The sequence below is a fragment of the Pieris napi genome, chromosome 11, assembly GCF_905475465.1.
Source record: "Pieris napi chromosome 11, ilPieNapi1.2, whole genome shotgun sequence".
In the NCBI taxonomy this organism is placed as follows: Eukaryota; Metazoa; Arthropoda; class Insecta; order Lepidoptera; family Pieridae; genus Pieris; species Pieris napi.
In genome coordinates this window covers 5002859-5018382 of record NC_062244.1, presented here as the reverse complement: position 1 = coordinate 5018382, position 15524 = coordinate 5002859, and positions in this window count along the sequence as shown.

Below are 15524 nucleotides of genomic sequence, written 5' to 3'. Positions count from 1 at the left end.
CAAAAACGTACTCACAGAATGCGGCCTCGACACCAACCACTTGTCAACGTCCGAGCGGCAGCAGAGCGCGTGGCACACTGAGGCCTTTCTTTTATAGAAGGCGGGTGGGGATCGAAACCACCCACTATGATTTCTGCTTATATTTATTTATTAAGCTTACAACATCACACACAGTACAAAATCTAATTATTTTACGAAATTTTATATCTAAAATGTGTGACAATTAATGTAACGTAAGTTTCACAAAAAAAAAATGATAAAAAAGAAATTAATAATTAAAAAAAAATACAATTAAAATACTTACATACTCATACGGCCCATCCTAACCGTGCACCATCCTCGGATGCACTGGTGATCTCTTCTTCGGGAGAACAGCATCTTGCTCGCCATGGTCACCAATATGTGGTTCGTTTGTTCTTGAGGAAGCAGAAGGATCAGTACACGCAGCTAAAGGCTCACCAACGTCATCGGGGTATTCGTCTTCGCAATCTGTGCAACAGTAATCCTGTTAATTAATCACGACGACATTACGTTAGTGCCTAGTCTATCATACATCACGCATCCAAGGCCCTCATACAAAATCGCACTACCACAACCTTACTTAAAACACTTCACTTTCAAAAACCACCGAGTAAAAATAACACAAAAACGTACTCACAGAATGCGGCCTCGACACCAACCACTTGTCAACGTCCGAGCGGCAGCAGAGCGCGTGGCACACTGAGGCCTTTCTATTATAGAAGGCGGGTGGGGATCGAAACCACCCACTATGATTTCTGCTTATATTTATTTATTAAGCTTACAACATCACACACAGTACAAAATCTAATTATTTTACGAAATCTTATATCTAAAATGTGTGACAATTAATGTAAACGTAAGTTTCACAAAAAAAATGATAAAAAAGAAATTAATAATTTAAAAAAAATACAATTAAAATACTTACATACTCATACGGCCCATCCTAACCGTGCACCATCCTCGGATGCATTGGTGATCTCTTCTTCGGGAGAACAGCATCTTGCTCGCCATGGTCACCAATATGTGGTTCGTTTGTTCTTGAGGAAGCAGAAGGATCAGTACACGCAGCTAAAGGCTCTCCAACGTCATCGGGGTATTCGTCTTCGCAATCTGTGCAACAGTAATCCTGTTAATTAATCACGACGACATTACGTTAGTGCCTAGTCTATCATACATCACGCATCCAAGGCCCTCATACAAAATCGCACTACCACAACCTTACTTAAAACACTTCACTTTCAAAAACCACCGAGTAAAAATAACACAAAAACGTACTCACAGAATGCGGCCTCGACACCAACCACTTGTCAACGTCCGAGCGGCAGCAGAGCGCGTGGCACACTGATGCCTTTCTTTTATAGAAGGCGGGTGGGGATCGAAACCACCCACTATGATTTCTGCTTATATTTATTTATTAAGCTTACAACATCACACACAGTACAAAATCTAATTATTTTACGAAATCTTAAATCTAAAATGTGTGACAATTAATGTAAACGTAAGTTTCACAAAAAAAATGATAAAAAAGAAATTAATAATTTAAAAAAAATACAATTAAAATACTTACATACTCATACGGCCCATCCTAACCGTGCACCATCCTCGGATGCACTGGTGATCTCTTCTTCGGGAGAACAGCATCTTGCTCGCCATGGTCACCAATATGTGGTTCGTTTGTTCTTGAGGAAGCAGAAGGATCAGTACACGCAGCTAAAGGCTCACCAACGTCATCGGGGTATTCGTCTTCGCAATCTGTGCAACAGTAATCCTGTTAATTAATCACGACGACATTACGTTAGTGCCTAGTCTATCATACATCACGCATCCAAGGCCCTCATACAAAATCGCACTACCACAACCTTACTTAAAACACTTCACTTTCAAAAACCACCGAGTAAAAATAACACAAAAACGTACTCACAGAATGCGGCCTCGACACCAACCACTTGTCAACGTCCGAGCGGCAGCAGAGCGCGTGGCACACTGAGGCCTTTCTATTATAGAAGGCGGGTGGGGATCGAAACCACCCACTATGATTTCTGCTTATATTTATTTATTAAGCTTACAACATCACACACAGTACAAAATCTAATTATTTTACGAAATCTTAAATCTCAAATGTGTGACAATTAATGTAAACGTAAGTTTCACAAAAAAAATGATAAAAAAGAAATTAATAATTTAAAAAAAATACAATTAAAATACTTACATACTCATACGGCCCATCCTAACCGTGCACCATCCTCGGATGCACTGGTGATCTCTTCTTCGGGAGAACAGCATCTTGCTCGCCATGGTCACCAATATGTGGTTCGTTTGTTCTTGAGGAAGCAGAAGGATCAGTACACGCAGCTAAAGGCTCACCAACGTCATCGGGGTATTCGTCTTCGCAATCTGTGCAACAGTAATCCTGTTAATTAATCACGACGACATTACGTTAGTGCCTAGTCTATCATACATCACGCATCCAAGGCCCTCATACAAAATCGCACTACCACAACTTTAGTTAAAACACTTCACATTCAAAAACCACCGAGTAAAAATAACACAAAAACGTACTCACAGAATGCGGCCTCGACACCAACCACTTGTCAACGTCCGAGCGGCAGCAGAGCGCGTGGCACACTGAGGCCTTTCTATTATAGAAGGCGGGTGGGGATCGAAACCACCCACTATGATTTCTGCTTATATTTATTTATTAAGCTTACAACATCACACACAGTACAAAATCTAATTATTTTACGAAATCTTAAATCTAAAATGTGTGACAATTAATGTAAACGTAAGTTTCACAAAAAAAATGATAAAAAAGAAATTAATAATTTAAAAAAAATACAATTAAAATACTTACATACTCATACGGCCCATCCTAACCGTGCACCATCCTCGGATGCACTGGTGATCTCTGCTTCGGGAGAACAGCATCTTGCTCGCCATGGTCACCAATATGTGGTTCGTTTGTTCTTGAGGAAGCAGAAGGATCAGTACACGCAGCTAAAGGCTCACCAACGTCATCGGGGTATTCGTCTTCGCAATCTGTGCAACAGTAATCCTGTTAATTAATCACGACGACATTACGTTAGTGCCTAGTCTATCATACATCACGCATCCAAGGCCCTCATACAAAATCGCACTACCACAACCTTACTTAAAACACTTCACTTTCAAAAACCGCCGAATAAAAATAACACAGATCGTACTCACAGTATTCGGCCTCGACACCAACCACTTGTCTTGTCAACGTCCGAGCAACAACAGAGCGCGTGGCACACTGAGGCCTTTCTTTTATAGAAGGCAGGTGGGGATCGACATCCCCTCTATGATTTCTGCAAATATTTTTTTTTATTTAGTTATTAAGCTGACAACATCACACAGTACAAAATGTACTAATTATTTTTCAAAATCTTACATCTGAAATGTGTGACAATTAATGTAAACATAAGTTTCCCACAGAAAATTTAAATAGAAATTAAAAATTTTAAATTAAAAAAAAAATACAATTAAAATACCTACATACATGCTTATACGGCCTCTCCTGACCGTGCACCGTCCTCGGATGTACTGGTGATCTGTTCTTCAGGAGAACGGCATCTTGCTCGCCATAGTCACCAATATGTGGTTCGTGTGTTCTTGAGGAAGCAGAAGGATCAGTACACTCGGCTGAAGGCTCACCAACGTCATCGGGGTATTCGTCATCGCAATCTGTGCAAAAGTTATCCTGTTAGTTAATCACGACGACATTTCGTTAGTGCCTAGTCTATCATACATCACGCATCCAAGGCCCACATACAAAATCACACTACCACAACTTTAGTTAAAACACTTCACTTTCAAAAACCGCCGAATAAAAATAACACAGATCGTACTCACAGTATTCGGCCTCGACACCAACCACTTGTCTTGTCAACGTCCGAGCAACAACAGAGCGCGTGGCACACTGAGGCCTTTCTTTTATAGAAGGCAGGTGGGGATCGACATCCCCTCTATGATTTCTGCAAATATTTTTTTTTATTTAGTTATTAAGCTGACAACATCACACAGTACAAAATGTACTAATTATTTTTCAAAATCTTACATCTGAAATGTGTGACAATTAATGTAAACATAAGTTTCCCACAGAAAATTTAAATAGAAATTAAAAATTTTAAATTAAAAAAAAAATACAATTAAAATACCTACATACATGCTTATACGGCCTCTCCTGACCGTGCACCGTCCTCGGATGTACTGGTGATCTGTTCTTCAGGAGAACGGCATCTTGCTCGCCATAGTCACCAATATGTGGTTCGTGTGTTCTTGAGGAAGCAGAAGGATCAGTACACTCGGCTGAAGGCTCACCAACGTCATCGGGGTATTCGTCATCGCAATCTGTGCAAAAGTTATCCTGTTAGTTAATCACGACGACATTTCGTTAGTGCCTAGTCTATCATACATCACGCATCCAAGGCCCACATACAAAATCACACTACCACAACTTTAGTTAAAACACTTCACTTTCAAAAACCGCCGAATAAAAATAACACAGATCGTACTCACAGTATTCGGCCTCGACACCAACCACTTGTCTTGTCAACGTCCGAGCAACAACAGAGCGCGTGGCACACTGAGGCCTTTCTTTTATAGAAGGCGGGTGGGGATCGACATCCCCCTCTGTGATTTCTGCAAATATTTTTTTTTATTTAGTTATTAAGCTGACAACATCACACAGTACAAAATGTACTAATTATTTTTCAAAATCTTACATCTGAAATGTGTGACAATTAATGTAAACATAAGTTTCCCACAGAAAATTTTAATAGAAATTAAAAATTTTAAATTAAAAAAAAATACAATTAAAATACTTACATACATGCTTATACGGCCTCTCCTGACCGTGCACCGTCCTCGGATGTACTGGTGATCTCTTCTTCAGGAGAACGGCATCTTGCTCGCCATAGTCACCAATATGTGGTTCGTGTGTTCTTGAGGAAGCAGAAGGATCAGTACACTCGGCTGAAGGCTCACCAACATCATCGGGGTATTCGTCATCGCAATCTGTGCAAAAGTTATCCTGTTAGTTAATCACGACGACATTTCGTTAGTGCCTAGTCTATCATACATCACGCATCCAAGGCCCACATACAAAATCACACTACCACAACTTTAGTTAAAACACTTCACTTTCAAAAACCGCCGAATAAAAATAACACAGATCGTACTCACAGTATTCGGCCTCGACACCAACCACTTGTCTTGTCAACGTCCGAGCAACAACAGAGCGCGTGGCACACTGAGGCCTTTCTTTTATAGAAGGCAGGTGGGGATCGACATCCCCTCTATGATTTCTGCAAATATTTTTTTTTATTTAGTTATTAAGCTGACAACATCACACAGTACAAAATGTACTAATTATTTTTCAAAATCTTACATCTGAAATGTGTGACAATTAATGTAAACATAAGTTTCCCACAGAAAATTTAAATAGAAATTAAAAATTTTAAATTAAAAAAAAATACAATTAAAATACTTACATACATGCTTATACGGCCTCTACTGACCGTGCACCGTCCTCGGATGTACTGGTGATCTCTTCTTCAGGAGAACGGCATCTTGCTCGCCATAGTCACCAATATGTGGTTCGTGTGTTCTTGAGGAAGCAGAAGGATCAGTTCACTCGGCTGAAGGCTCACCAACGTCATCGGGGTATTCGTCATCGCAATCTGTGCAAAAGTTATCCTGTTAGTTAATCACGACGACATTTCGTTAGTACCTAGTCTATCATACATCACGCATCCAAGGCCCTCATACAAAATCACACTACCACAACTTTAGTTAAAACACTTCACTTTCAAAAGCCGCCGAATAAAAATAACAGATCGTACTCACAGTATTCGGCCTCGACACCAACCACTTGTCTTGTCAACGTCCGAGCAACAACAGAGCGCGTGGCACACTGAGGCCTTTCTTTTATAGAAGGCGGGTGGGGATCGACATCCCCCTCTATGATTTCTGCAAATATTTTTTTTTATTTAGTTATTAAGCTGACAACATCACACAGTACAAAATGTACTAATTATTTTTCAAAATCTTACATCTGAAATGTGTGACAATTAATGTAAACATAAGTTTCCCACAGAAAATTTAAATAGAAATTAAAAATTTTAAATTTAAAAAAAAATACAATTAAAATACTTACATACTCATACGGCCTCTCCTGACCGTGCACCATCCTCGGATGCACTGGTGATCTCTTCTTCGGGAGAACGGCATCTTGCTCGCCATGGTCACCAATATGTTGTTCGTGTGTTCTTGAGGATGCAGAAGGGTCAGTACACGTAGCTGAAGGCTCACAAACGTCATCGTGGTATTCGTCATCGCAATCTGTGCAAAAGTTATCCTGTTAGTTAATCACGACGACATTTCGTTAGTGCCTAGTCTATCATACATCACGCATCCAAGGCCCTCATACAAAATCACACTACCAGTTAGTTAAAACACTTCACTTTCAAAAGTATGCATACATCATCTCACAAAACATCTCACACATTCACATACTTGAACTTGTACAAGTTCCCACGTAAGTAACGTGAACCAGGACTGCCTGATGTGTTCAAAGAACACATCGTCCAGGACAGCGCCCGCCACGCGCACAGGATGTACGTCTGCCGACGCCCGCTTCTCAAGGTTGCTGGCCTCAGGAACACAGAATGACCGCACCACATTGGCAGTCCGTTTCAACCAGCACGCCAACATATCACGCGCGCATCCTTAACATAAGGAAATAACACATTAGAAACAGCTTTTGACGGCTACCCTCAATATGAGAGCGAGGTGACGGCGTCCTAATTGACCGGTCACAGGAAGCACGTGGCAACTTATTCTAAAATTAACGGTTGTTTAAAAGGCTTATTTGTGAGCGAAATCCTATCCCACTTCAGATTTTGGCAACCAGAAGTGATAATCAAACAAAAAAAACAATTCAAAAAAACCTACAAAGTGATTTAACCAAAAATAAAATTCATTAAAGAACAACTTAGGTATTCCCGAAATCACACTAAATCTACCTTAAAATTTACTTATACAATCAAAACAACACGACTTTGGGTATTTTAAAAACAACCGTTAACCTTAAAACAATCACACAAAAATCACCGAATAAATATAACACAAAACGTACTCACAGTATGCGGCCTCGACACCAACCACTTGTCTTGTCAACGTCCGAGCAACAACAGAGCGCGTGGCACACTGAGGCCTTTCTTTTATAGAAGGCGGGTGGGGATCGACATCCCCCTCTATGATTTCTGCAAATATTTTTTTTTATTTAGTTATTAAGCTTACAACATCACACAGTACAAAATGTACTAATTATTTTTGAAAATCTTACATCTGAAATGTGTGACAATTAATGTAAACATAAGTTTCCCAAAGAAAATTTAAATAGAAATTAAAAATTAAAAAAAAAAAAAAAATACAATTAAAATACTTACATACATGCTTATACGGCCTCTCCTGACCGTGCACCGTCCTCGGATGTACTGGTGATCTGTTCTTCAGGAGAACGGCATCTTGCTCGCCATAGTCACCAATATGTAGTTAGTGTGTTCTTGAGGAAGCAGAAGGATCAGTACACGCAGCTAAAGGCTCACCAACGTCATCGGGGTATTCGTCTTCGCAATCTGTGCAACAGTAATCCTGTTAATTAATCACGACGACATTACGTTAGTGCCTAGTCTATCATACATCACGCATCCAAGGCCCTCATACAAAATCGCACTACCACAACCTTACTTAAAACACTTCACTTTCAAAAACCGCCGAATAAAAATAACACAGATCGTACTCACAGTATTCGGCCTCGACACCAACCACTTGTCTTGTCAACGTCCGAGCAACAACAGAGCGCGTGGCACACTGAGGCCTTTCTTTTATAGAAGGCAGGTGGGGATCGACATCCCCTCTATGATTTCTGCAAATATTTTTTTTTATTTAGTTATTAAGCTGACAACATCACACAGTACAAAATGTACTAATTATTTTTCAAAATCTTACATCTGAAATGTGTGACAATTAATGTAAACATAAGTTTCCCACAGAAAATTTAAATAGAAATTAAAAATTTTAAATTAAAAAAAAAATACAATTAAAATACCTACATACATGCTTATACGGCCTCTCCTGACCGTGCACCGTCCTCGGATGTACTGGTGATCTGTTCTTCAGGAGAACGGCATCTTGCTCGCCATAGTCACCAATATGTGGTTCGTGTGTTCTTGAGGAAGCAGAAGGATCAGTACACTCGGCTGAAGGCTCACCAACGTCATCGGGGTATTCGTCATCGCAATCTGTGCAAAAGTTATCCTGTTAGTTAATCACGACGACATTTCGTTAGTGCCTAGTCTATCATACATCACGCATCCAAGGCCCACATACAAAATCACACTACCACAACTTTAGTTAAAACACTTCACTTTCAAAAACCGCCGAATAAAAATAACACAGATCGTACTCACAGTATTCGGCCTCGACACCAACCACTTGTCTTGTCAACGTCCGAGCAACAACAGAGCGCGTGGCACACTGAGGCCTTTCTTTTATAGAAGGCAGGTGGGGATCGACATCCCCTCTATGATTTCTGCAAATATTTTTTTTTATTTAGTTATTAAGCTGACAACATCACACAGTACAAAATGTACTAATTATTTTTCAAAATCTTACATCTGAAATGTGTGACAATTAATGTAAACATAAGTTTCCCACAGAAAATTTAAATAGAAATTAAAAATTTTAAATTAAAAAAAAAATACAATTAAAATACCTACATACATGCTTATACGGCCTCTCCTGACCGTGCACCGTCCTCGGATGTACTGGTGATCTGTTCTTCAGGAGAACGGCATCTTGCTCGCCATAGTCACCAATATGTGGTTCGTGTGTTCTTGAGGAAGCAGAAGGATCAGTACACTCGGCTGAAGGCTCACCAACGTCATCGGGGTATTCGTCATCGCAATCTGTGCAAAAGTTATCCTGTTAGTTAATCACGACGACATTTCGTTAGTGCCTAGTCTATCATACATCACGCATCCAAGGCCCACATACAAAATCACACTACCACAACTTTAGTTAAAACACTTCACTTTCAAAAACCGCCGAATAAAAATAACACAGATCGTACTCACAGTATTCGGCCTCGACACCAACCACTTGTCTTGTCAACGTCCGAGCAACAACAGAGCGCGTGGCACACTGAGGCCTTTCTTTTATAGAAGGCGGGTGGGGATCGACATCCCCCTCTGTGATTTCTGCAAATATTTTTTTTTATTTAGTTATTAAGCTGACAACATCACACAGTACAAAATGTACTAATTATTTTTCAAAATCTTACATCTGAAATGTGTGACAATTAATGTAAACATAAGTTTCCCACAGAAAATTTTAATAGAAATTAAAAATTTTAAATTAAAAAAAAATACAATTAAAATACTTACATACATGCTTATACGGCCTCTCCTGACCGTGCACCGTCCTCGGATGTACTGGTGATCTCTTCTTCAGGAGAACGGCATCTTGCTCGCCATAGTCACCAATATGTGGTTCGTGTGTTCTTGAGGAAGCAGAAGGATCAGTACACTCGGCTGAAGGCTCACCAACATCATCGGGGTATTCGTCATCGCAATCTGTGCAAAAGTTATCCTGTTAGTTAATCACGACGACATTTCGTTAGTGCCTAGTCTATCATACATCACGCATCCAAGGCCCACATACAAAATCACACTACCACAACTTTAGTTAAAACACTTCACTTTCAAAAACCGCCGAATAAAAATAACACAGATCGTACTCACAGTATTCGGCCTCGACACCAACCACTTGTCTTGTCAACGTCCGAGCAACAACAGAGCGCGTGGCACACTGAGGCCTTTCTTTTATAGAAGGCAGGTGGGGATCGACATCCCCTCTATGATTTCTGCAAATATTTTTTTTTATTTAGTTATTAAGCTGACAACATCACACAGTACAAAATGTACTAATTATTTTTCAAAATCTTACATCTGAAATGTGTGACAATTAATGTAAACATAAGTTTCCCACAGAAAATTTAAATAGAAATTAAAAATTTTAAATTAAAAAAAAATACAATTAAAATACTTACATACATGCTTATACGGCCTCTACTGACCGTGCACCGTCCTCGGATGTACTGGTGATCTCTTCTTCAGGAGAACGGCATCTTGCTCGCCATAGTCACCAATATGTGGTTCGTGTGTTCTTGAGGAAGCAGAAGGATCAGTTCACTCGGCTGAAGGCTCACCAACGTCATCGGGGTATTCGTCATCGCAATCTGTGCAAAAGTTATCCTGTTAGTTAATCACGACGACATTTCGTTAGTACCTAGTCTATCATACATCACGCATCCAAGGCCCTCATACAAAATCACACTACCACAACTTTAGTTAAAACACTTCACTTTCAAAAGCCGCCGAATAAAAATAACAGATCGTACTCACAGTATTCGGCCTCGACACCAACCACTTGTCTTGTCAACGTCCGAGCAACAACAGAGCGCGTGGCACACTGAGGCCTTTCTTTTATAGAAGGCGGGTGGGGATCGACATCCCCCTCTATGATTTCTGCAAATATTTTTTTTTATTTAGTTATTAAGCTGACAACATCACACAGTACAAAATGTACTAATTATTTTTCAAAATCTTACATCTGAAATGTGTGACAATTAATGTAAACATAAGTTTCCCACAGAAAATTTAAATAGAAATTAAAAATTTTAAATTTAAAAAAAAATACAATTAAAATACTTACATACTCATACGGCCTCTCCTGACCGTGCACCATCCTCGGATGCACTGGTGATCTCTTCTTCGGGAGAACGGCATCTTGCTCGCCATGGTCACCAATATGTTGTTCGTGTGTTCTTGAGGATGCAGAAGGGTCAGTACACGTAGCTGAAGGCTCACAAACGTCATCGTGGTATTCGTCATCGCAATCTGTGCAAAAGTTATCCTGTTAGTTAATCACGACGACATTTCGTTAGTGCCTAGTCTATCATACATCACGCATCCAAGGCCCTCATACAAAATCACACTACCAGTTAGTTAAAACACTTCACTTTCAAAAGTATGCATACATCATCTCACAAAACATCTCACACATTCACATACTTGAACTTGTACAAGTTCCCACGTAAGTAACGTGAACCAGGACTGCCTGATGTGTTCAAAGAACACATCGTCCAGGACAGCGCCCGCCACGCGCACAGGATGTACGTCTGCCGACGCCCGCTTCTCAAGGTTGCTGGCCTCAGGAACACAGAATGACCGCACCACATTGGCAGTCCGTTTCAACCAGCACGCCAACATATCACGCGCGCATCCTTAACATAAGGAAATAACACATTAGAAACAGCTTTTGACGGCTACCCTCAATATGAGAGCGAGGTGACGGCGTCCTAATTGACCGGTCACAGGAAGCACGTGGCAACTTATTCTAAAATTAACGGTTGTTTAAAAGGCTTATTTGTGAGCGAAATCCTATCCCACTTCAGATTTTGGCAACCAGAAGTGATAATCAAACAAAAAAAACAATTCAAAAAAACCTACAAAGTGATTTAACCAAAAATAAAATTCATTAAAGAACAACTTAGGTATTCCCGAAATCACACTAAATCTACCTTAAAATTTACTTATACAATCAAAACAACACGACTTTGGGTATTTTAAAAACAACCGTTAACCTTAAAACAATCACACAAAAATCACCGAATAAATATAACACAAAACGTACTCACAGTATGCGGCCTCGACACCAACCACTTGTCTTGTCAACGTCCGAGCAACAACAGAGCGCGTGGCACACTGAGGCCTTTCTTTTATAGAAGGCGGGTGGGGATCGACATCCCCCTCTATGATTTCTGCAAATATTTTTTTTTATTTAGTTATTAAGCTTACAACATCACACAGTACAAAATGTACTAATTATTTTTGAAAATCTTACATCTGAAATGTGTGACAATTAATGTAAACATAAGTTTCCCAAAGAAAATTTAAATAGAAATTAAAAATTAAAAAAAAAAAAAAAATACAATTAAAATACTTACATACATGCTTATACGGCCTCTCCTGACCGTGCACCGTCCTCGGATGTACTGGTGATCTGTTCTTCAGGAGAACGGCATCTTGCTCGCCATAGTCACCAATATGTAGTTAGTGTGTTCTTGAGGAAGCAGAAGGATCAGTACACTCAGCTGAAGGCTCACCAACGTCATCGGGGTATTCGTCATCGCAATCTGTGCAAAAGTTATCCTGTTAGTTAATCACGACATTTCGTTAGTGCCTAGTCTATCATACATCAAGCATCTAAGGCCCTCATACAAAATCACACTACCACAACTTTTTAACACTTCACTTTCAAAAGCCGCCGAATAAAAATAACAGATCGTACTCACAGTATTCGGCCTCGACACCAACCACTTGTCTTGTCAACGTCCGAGCAACAACAGAGCGCGTGGCACACTGAGGCCTTTCTTTTATAGAAGGCGGGTGGGGATCGACATCCCCCTCTATGATTTCTGCAAATATTTTTTTTTATTTAGTTATTAAGCTTACAACATCACACAGTACAAAATGTACTAATTATTTTTGAAAATCTTACATCTGAAATGTGTGACAATTAATGTAAACATAAGTTTCCCAAAGAAAATTTAAATAGAAATTAAAAAATTTAAATTTAAAAAAAATACAATTAAAATACTTACATACATGCTTATACGGCCTCTCCTGACCGTGCACCGTCCTCGGATGTACTGGTGATCTGTTCTTCAGGAGAACGGCATCTTGCTCGCCATAGTCACCAATATGTAGTTAGTGTGTTCTTGAGGAAGCAGAAGGATCAGTACACTCAGCTGAAGGCTCACCAACGTCATCGGGGTATTCGTCATCGCAATCTGTGCAAAAGTTATCCTGTTAGTTAATCACGACGACATTTCGTTAGTGCCTAGTCTATCATACATCACGCATCCAAGGCCCTCATACAAAATCACACTACCACAATTTTAGTTAAAACACTTCACTTTCAAAAACCGCCGAATAAAAATAACACAGATCGTACTTACAGTATTCGGCCTCGACACCAACCACTTGTCTTGTCAACGTCCGAGCAACAACAGAGCGCGTGGCACACTGAGGCCTTTCTTTTATAGAAGGCGGGTGGGGATCGACATCCCCCTCTATGATTTCTGCAAATATTTTTTTTTATTTAGTTATTAAGCTGACAACATCACACAGTACAAAATGTACTAATTATTTTTCAAAATCTTACATCTGAAATGTGTGACAATTAATGTAAACATAAGTTTCCCACAGAAAATTTAAATAGAAATTAAAAATTTTAAATTTAAAAAAAAATACAATTAAAATACTTACATACTCATACGGCCTCTCCTGACCGTGCACCATCCTCGGATGCACTGGTGATCTCTTCTTCGGGAGAACGGCATCTTGCTCGCCATGGTCACCAATATGTTGTTCGTGTGTTCTTGAGGATGCAGAAGGGTCAGTACACGTAGCTGAAGGCTCACAAACGTCATCGTGGTATTCGTCATCGCAATCTGTGCAAAAGTTATCCTGTTAGTTAATCACGACGACATTTCGTTAGTGCCTAGTCTATCATACATCACGCATCCAAGGCCCTCATACAAAATCACACTACCAGTTAGTTAAAACACTTCACTTTCAAAAGTATGCATACATCATCTCACAAAACATCTCACACATTCACATACTTGAACTTGTACAAGTTCCCACGTAAGTAACGTGAACCAGGACTGCCTGATGTGTTCAAAGAACACATCGTCCAGGACAGCGCCCGCCACGCGCACAGTATGTACGTCTGCCGACGCCCGCTTCTCAAGGTTGCTGGCCTCAGGAACACAGAATGACCGCACCACATTGGCAGTCCGTTTCAACCAGCACGCCAACATATCACGCGCGCATCCTTAACATAAGGAAATAACACATTAGAAACAGCTTTTGACGGCTACCCTCAATATGAGAGCGAGGTGACGGCGTCCTAATTGACCGGTCACAGGAAGCACGTGGCAACTTATTCTAAAATTAACGGTTGTTTAAAAGGCTTATTTGTGAGCGAAATCCTATCCCACTTCAGATTTTGGCAACCAGAAGTGATAATCAAACAAAAAAAACAATTCAAAAAAACCTACAAAGTGATTTAACCAAAAATAAAATTCATTAAAGAACAACTTAGGTATTCCCGAAATCACACTAAATCTACCTTAAAATTTACTTATACAATCAAAACAACACGACTTTGGGTATTTTAAAAACAACCGTTAACCTTAAAACAATCACACAAAAATCACCGAATAAATATAACACAAAACGTACTCACAGTATGCGGCCTCGACACCAACCACTTGTCTTGTCAACGTCCGAGCAACAACAGAGCGCGTGGCACACTGAGGCCTTTCTTTTATAGAAGGCGGGTGGGGATCGACATCCCCCTCTATGATTTCTGCAAATATTTTTTTTTATTTAGTTATTAAGCTTACAACATCACACAGTACAAAATGTACTAATTATTTTTGAAAATCTTACATCTGAAATGTGTGACAATTAATGTAAACATAAGTTTCCCAAAGAAAATTTAAATAGAAATTAAAAAATTTAAATTTAAAAAAAATACAATTAAAATACTTACATACATGCTTATACGGCCTCTCCTGACCGTGCACCGTCCTCGGATGTACTGGTGATCTGTTCTTCAGGAGAACGGCATCTTGCTCGCCATAGTCACCAATATGTAGTTAGTGTGTTCTTGAGGAAGCAGAAGGATCAGTACACTCAGCTGAAGGCTCACCAACGTCATCGGGGTATTCGTCATCGCAATCTGTGCAAAAGTTATCCTGTTAGTTAATCACGACGACATTTCGTTAGTGCCTAGTCTATCATACATCACGCATCCAAGGCCCTCATACAAAATCACACTACCACAACTTTAGTTAAAACACTTCACTTTCAAAAACCGCCGAATAAAAATAACACAGATCGTACTTACAGTATTCGGCCTCGACACCAACCACTTGTCTTGTCAACGTCCGAGCAACAACAGAGCGCGTGGCACACTGAGGCCTTTCTTTTATAGAAGGCGGGTGGGGATCGACATCCCCCTCTATGATTTCTGCAAATATTTTTTTTTATTTAGTTATTAAGCTTACAACATCACACAGTACAAAATGTACTAATTATTTTTCAAAATCTTACATCTGAAATGTGTGACAATTAATGTAAACATAAGTTTTCCAAAGAAAATTTAAATAGAAATTAAAAATTTTAAATTAAAAAAAAATACAATTAAAATACTTACATACATGCTTATACGGCCTCTCCTGACCGTGCACCGTCCTCGGATGTACTGGTGATCTCTTCTTCAGGAGAACGGCATCTTGTTCGCCATAGTCACCAATATGTGGTTAGTGTGTTCTTGAGGAAGCA